At 39.9% G+C, this 6,173-nt stretch overlaps 1 pseudogene; it reads left to right on the forward strand.

Moving 5' to 3' along the window:
* The first annotated feature begins 2,122 nt into the window (after positions 1-2,122).
* The window catches only part of LOC102858803, a 30,728-nt pseudogene continuing 26,677 nt past the window's right edge, over positions 2,123-6,173 (forward strand).

The following is a 6,173-nucleotide window of genomic DNA, read 5'->3' on the forward strand; positions in this document are numbered from 1 at the left end:
ATGCCCAAGATGTTTCTGTTTACATCAAAAAGCTTTAGTTTAGGCCTTTTAAAAAACTATAAAATAACCTTTTAAAAAAATATTTATTTAGATCTGAAAAAAAAAACAAAACAGAAACAAACAAAAAATTATTTAGAACTGGTGGCCTAGCGGTAATAAACTGTGCTGTAGTCCCAAAGGCACGCAGTTCAAATCCACCAGCTGATCTGCATAAGAATGAGCAATTTCCCTTCATGCAATTAACTGCCTCTGAAAACCCACTGGAGGGTCAGCTATGGGTCAGTTCAAAGGTACACAACTACAACAACAACGTTAATTTGGTCACCTTTGTTTTGCCAAGGGAAAAAATAAAGAGCAAGTTTCAAGGAGTTAGGGGACAGGGGCGTAAGACTGAAGAGAAGGGGAGAGAGCGCCGACTAATTTCATTCAACCAAATAAAGAAACAAAAAGACCTGACTCATTGCCATTAGGTCAATTCTGACTCGTGCCAACACCATGGAATACGTGTAGAATTGCTCCATAGGGTGTCTTGGCTGTAACATTCATGGACATAATCACTGGGTCTTTCAACCATGACAATCAGTGATGGGTGGTCTTGAACCCAACAACCACCCAGGAACCTAATTCCCTCAACCATCAAAACAATATTGTGTTAGTCATGTTTAGACATGTACTAAAGTACCTCCACCATGTAAACAACTATAAATGTGATGCTAACTATTAAAGGTCATGACTAAGAGAGGAGGGCAGAGGGGATATCTCACAAGGAGAGCATATGTTGAGCATGGAACACCAGCCACATTATGAGCGAGGAGTGGGGGACAGGCTGTCATTGGGTGGGGATGGTGGCTGAGGACGGGCATAGTGGAATTAATTAGTCCCAGGACTCCAAGTGTATCTCGGGTATGCAGTTGCTGTTGGCTTCCGAACTAATTCAGTCTTGCAGGTGCTGGGGAGGATTTTATTTTTTCCTGCAAACAACTGTTGGTGACCTTGGGTAACTCTGAAATGAGCCAGGACTCTGGATGCTGGAGCTCTCTGAGTGGGTATGAAGAGATTTCTATATGCCAATTGATTATTCCATTAAAATGTGACCCATCCAAAACAACTATAAGATATCATCTCACCCCAGTAAGAATAGTAAAATTTAAGAGAACAGCAAATATCAAATGCTGGCATGGTTGTGGAGAAACTGGTGGTGGGAGTGTAAAATGGTGCAACTACTGTGGAAGGTGGTGTGGTGTTTTCTCAAAAAGTTGTAAATAGAAATACCATTTAACCCAGCAGTTTCACTACTGGGAATATACCGCAAAGAGACCATAACTGCCACACAAGCAGGTATATGTACACCCATGTTTATCGTGGCTTTGTTCACAATAGCAAGGAGTTGGAGACAACTTAAGTGCCCATTAACAAATGAATGGATAGAGAAGTGGTGCTATATTCACACAATGGAATACTACGGTGCATTGAAAAACAAAGAACTCATGCAATATTATTCAAAATGGGTGACCCTGGATCTCAGTCACAAAGGGACAAATACTGCATAGTGCCCCTGTTGTAAAATAGGACTGCCATCTGGGGTGGGGGGAGACTGAGAAAGATGGGTTCAATAATGTATACTGCATTGAAACAGATGAGGGAGAAAACTGTTTAAAAGGGATATGTGATTAGGTATTAATGTCATGACAGGAGTCCAGACTGAAGGCTGCATAGTGGAGTGGACCTGCGGGGTGGGATTGTAAAACAATGGGGGAACTTTTACTTTTCAAAGAGAAGAGTGTACTGGGGATGGAGGGGTGGACAGGGAGAAAAGTGCAACAACGAACGAATGGAAATCCAAAGTCTCTGTAAATTTTCATTAAAATAAATAAAAAAAGAAATGTGACCCCTTCAAACCTTGTATCTCTTATTATTAAGTGGCAAAAGCTGCACCCAGCAATGAGCATTCACTCATTCATTGCCATTAAGTTGAACTGACTCATTGCATTGGGTTTCCAAAGCTGCCAATTGCACCAGAGGAGTTTGCTGGCATTAAGAATGAGCCCTAACCTCACCCAGAGTGAGAGGCAGTATCAGTCACAGGCTTGACCTTTAACAGATCTTCAAGTCTTCAGGCAAAATGAGTGATGAGCCAGACTTGTCTGAAGTGGAGAAGTTTGATAGATCAAAATTGAAGAAAAAAAAACACTCTCCCCTAAAAGGAAACCATCCGACAGGAGAAAGAATGTGTTCAAACACCATAAAATGGGACTCTCCTCTCAAGAGCAAAATTTCACATTACCTAAGCACCTTGGTTTTACAGACTTGATTTTTTTAAACCAAGCTTTTGAGATTTTGTGCATCTTCCGAAGTCTTTTCATCCACTGCTCCATTATTTTTGGTTTTTAAACTTCCCAGTGTTATGTAAATTTTATATGGCAGAGACTGTCAATAATCCCACCATTGAAAACCTTTGTATGTGTATACTCGTCTTCAGTGGATACTTCCATGAACTCGTAATCTCCATGAAGTTGTGTGCTTTTTTTGATTCTCATAGTTTCTTTTTATTTCTGAAGTAGAAGTAAAAATAACAAATATTATTATTATCTAAAAGGGGAAAAAAGAAGTCCTAGTGGTGTAGTGGTTAAAGTACCTGCCAATAAACAAAAAGCTTGGTGGTTCAAACCCACCAGCCATTCCACAGCAGAAAGATAGGCAGTCAGCTTCTATAGAGATGGGCATAGAGATTGACAGTCTTGGAAACCTTATGAAGTAGTTCTCTACCCAGTCGGCTTTCTGAGTCAGGAGTGACTCAGTGGTATTAAGCTACCATGCACCTGTTAGTTTCTTTCTCCTCTGTCCTTGGAATGACCTTTTGCTCTCTTCATGGGTGATATCCTTGATATTATGCCACAACTCCACTGGCCTTTGATCATTGATGTTTAGTGCTTGTATCCTATTCTTAAGGTAATTTTGGCTCAAGTGGAAGAGACTCAAGATCATATTTTGTTTCTTGTGGATTTATTTTCATTTTCTTAGTCCTCAATATGAACTTGCACATGAGTAATTGAGGGTCCATTCCACAGTTTGCTCCTGGCCTAGTTTTGACTGCTGATACTGAGCTTCTCCAATGATTCCTTCCACAGATGTAGTCAATCTGATTTCTATACAATTCATCAGATGAGGTTCATGTGTAAAGTTGCCATTTGTGTTTTTTAAAAAAGATATTTAAAAAGAATAAATCACTGAATGTACAAAATTTCGTCATTCTATTGCTAGACTCATTTTGTCACCAAGTCCCCACTTTCCTACCACCTTCTTCATTGTTTCCTACATTTGCTTTCCTCTAACCAATTCTCATTAATGTATCTTGATTGCATTCAGTTTGTAGGTTGAGAGAATTCTTCGAGAAGCTGGACTCTATGAAGAATGTGGCATCAAGATTGAAGGGAGACTCATCGATAACCTGTGTTATGCAGATGACACCATCTTGCTTGGTGTGAGAACTTGAAGCACTTGTTGCTGAAGATCAAAGAATACATCCTTCAATATAGATTGCATCTCAATGTCAAGAAAACAAAAATTCTTATCAGTGGACCAATAGGCAACATCATGATAGATGGAGAAAAGACTGAAGTTGTCAATGATTTTATCTCACTTGGATCCACAGTCAACACTCTTGCTATCAGTAGTCAAGAAATCAGGAGACATATCACACTGGGAAAGTCTGCAGTCAAAGACCTCTCCATACTATTGAGGCGCAATGATGTCAGTTTGAGGATTAAGAGGCACCTGATTCAGGCCATGGTCTTTTTAGTCACTTCTTATGCTGCTGAGAGCTGAAAAAAATTAATAAGGCTGCTAGAAGAAGAACTGATGCCTTTGAGGCGTGCTGCTGGAGAAGGGTGCTGAATATCCCATGCATTGCCAGAAGAACAAACAAATATGTCTTGGAGAGTGTAGCTGAGTGCTACTTGAAGGCAAAGATGATAAAGCTTTGAACACGTTGCTAGGAGGGACTTAAAGAGGGCATCAGGCTTGGAAAGGTAGAAGGCAGGTGAAAGAGAAGACGACCCTCAACCAGATAGGTTGACACAGTGTCTGCTGCAATGGGCTTGAGTGTGTCAGGAAGTATAAGGATGGCATAGGACAGGACAGAGTTTTTAGGGTCACTGTAGGTCATACTCTACAGCACCTAACAACATCTGTTAGTTTGTTGTATTGTTGTAGCCTGGTTGTTGCTGTGAATTTGGAAGCTATAACACCAGTTTTTCAAATACCTCCAAAGATCATTTCTGTTAAACATGTTTAGTGGCACTTGCAAATTAGGGGGGAAAGGCCTAAAATTATCCAGTGAAAGTCTCATGTATCACAATAGAGTATTTCCCAACTCCCTTACTTTAGACACATCATCCAAAAGGATCAATCTATACAGGAGGATATCATGGTTAGTGGAGTAGAAAGTCAGTGAGGGTGTAGGAGACTCTCAAGGAGGTAGATTGGCATAAAGCCACAGTGATGGACTTGATCATGACCAAGACCATGAAGGTAATGTGTGACCTGGTACTCTTCATTATATTGTAGGTAAGGTCTGGAATGGGAGCAGACGCATAGAAGCTAGGAACAATAGGCCACAGCTAGGAACAGACTATTACTTCATTTAACAGAACCACTTTCTGTTTAAAATTATACTTCTTGTGGTGGTGGTTGTGTACCATTGAGTCAGAACCGACCCAAAGCTGACGCTCCGGCAGGTTTTCAGAGGCAGTTAATCACTCTGGAGGAGATTGCCCATCCTTCTCCCTCAGAGAGGCTAGTGATCTGGAACAGAGTGCCTTTGGAATTGTGGTGCACAAGGTCTCAGAGCTCCCTGGAATCATGATAGTGAATAGGCGACTTAATATAGAAACATTTGACATGATGCATACTGATTGCATTCTCATCTCTTAAAAAAAAAAACCCAAAAAGAAATTTCTAAAGATCTGCACTCAATAAACAAATGACGTTTTTACTAGCACCACTAATGTTTCAAATTGTAAGTCTAGACAGATCATCTTTAAAGTTCATTTTTCCTCCCTAATGTTCTGACATGCTAGCCCTGCCAACCATTCCTGATCAGGACCACAGTAGATGCATCCTGATAGAAGAGGGGGAAATGTTGAACTGTACTCAAATCCTTCTATAATAATAATACAAAAACATTACTTGCTCTGAAGTACACATGATGCTCTGGGACTACATTTTTCAGTCGTGCAAGTAACACTGACTCAGCATTGGCTTATGGGAGTTGATTATACTTTTCTCTCCAACTCCCACAACTCTAATCTGAGAGTTGACCTGATTTATGGCAGAAACATTTCAGAAGGCAATGTAAAATAAAAGCAGCAGGGAAACGGGAATAAAAGTGCACTGAAAATCTGCATTTCTGGTAAAATTACAATCGCAGCCATAAAATAATTGGACAATATAAATTGTCTGAATGTAAGCAGTATGGTAAGCATTTAATCAAAGTATCTCTCATTAAAAAGAAATTCTACTCCATAAAAAATTAATAATACCCCAAAATCCATCCCTGGTTTAAGAGACTTTGATGAGGAGGAAAAATACATCCTGGTTTGATTATCTAATAAAACTTCATGATTAAACCATTCCCAACAAATCCTAGTTCACCTTCAACGTTCTCTTAAAACATCCCTTAACTGTTGCATTTAGAATTATACAAGGCAAGCTTGAAAAGACAAAGTTTCCAGCACGCTTACTCGACGTTAGAGCCTAAGTGCTTTTGGCAAAATAGTCCCAGAAAATGGCCCAGCTGACCCAGAGATTAACCCATTTCTAAAAGTGTCTGGTACTCACTAATCATGTGAGGTTTTATTCATGTAATGAATACTTATCTAATGCAAATCTGTACATAGTTAAAAATAAAAGAGCCCATTTAATCCTACTCAGTACTTTATGTTTTACTTCCCATCCCATATGATGGCTGTTACTTCCAGAATGATAGATATCTACAGAATGATTTAAACCTTCTAAGTTTGCTCGGCTCCACAGTCAACACTCTTGGCACCAGCAGTCAGGAAATCAAAAAGCATATAGCGATGGGAAAGTCTGCTGTTAGGGACCTCTCTAAAGTACTCAGGAGCAACGGTGTCTCTCTGGAGACTAAGGTGCGCCTGATACAGGCCATGGTA

Source organism: Elephantulus edwardii, unplaced genomic scaffold (assembly GCF_000299155.1).
Source record: "Elephantulus edwardii isolate Elephantulus edwardi_28Jun2011 unplaced genomic scaffold, EleEdw1.0 scaffold00008, whole genome shotgun sequence".
Taxonomy (NCBI): domain Eukaryota; kingdom Metazoa; phylum Chordata; class Mammalia; order Macroscelidea; family Macroscelididae; genus Elephantulus; species Elephantulus edwardii.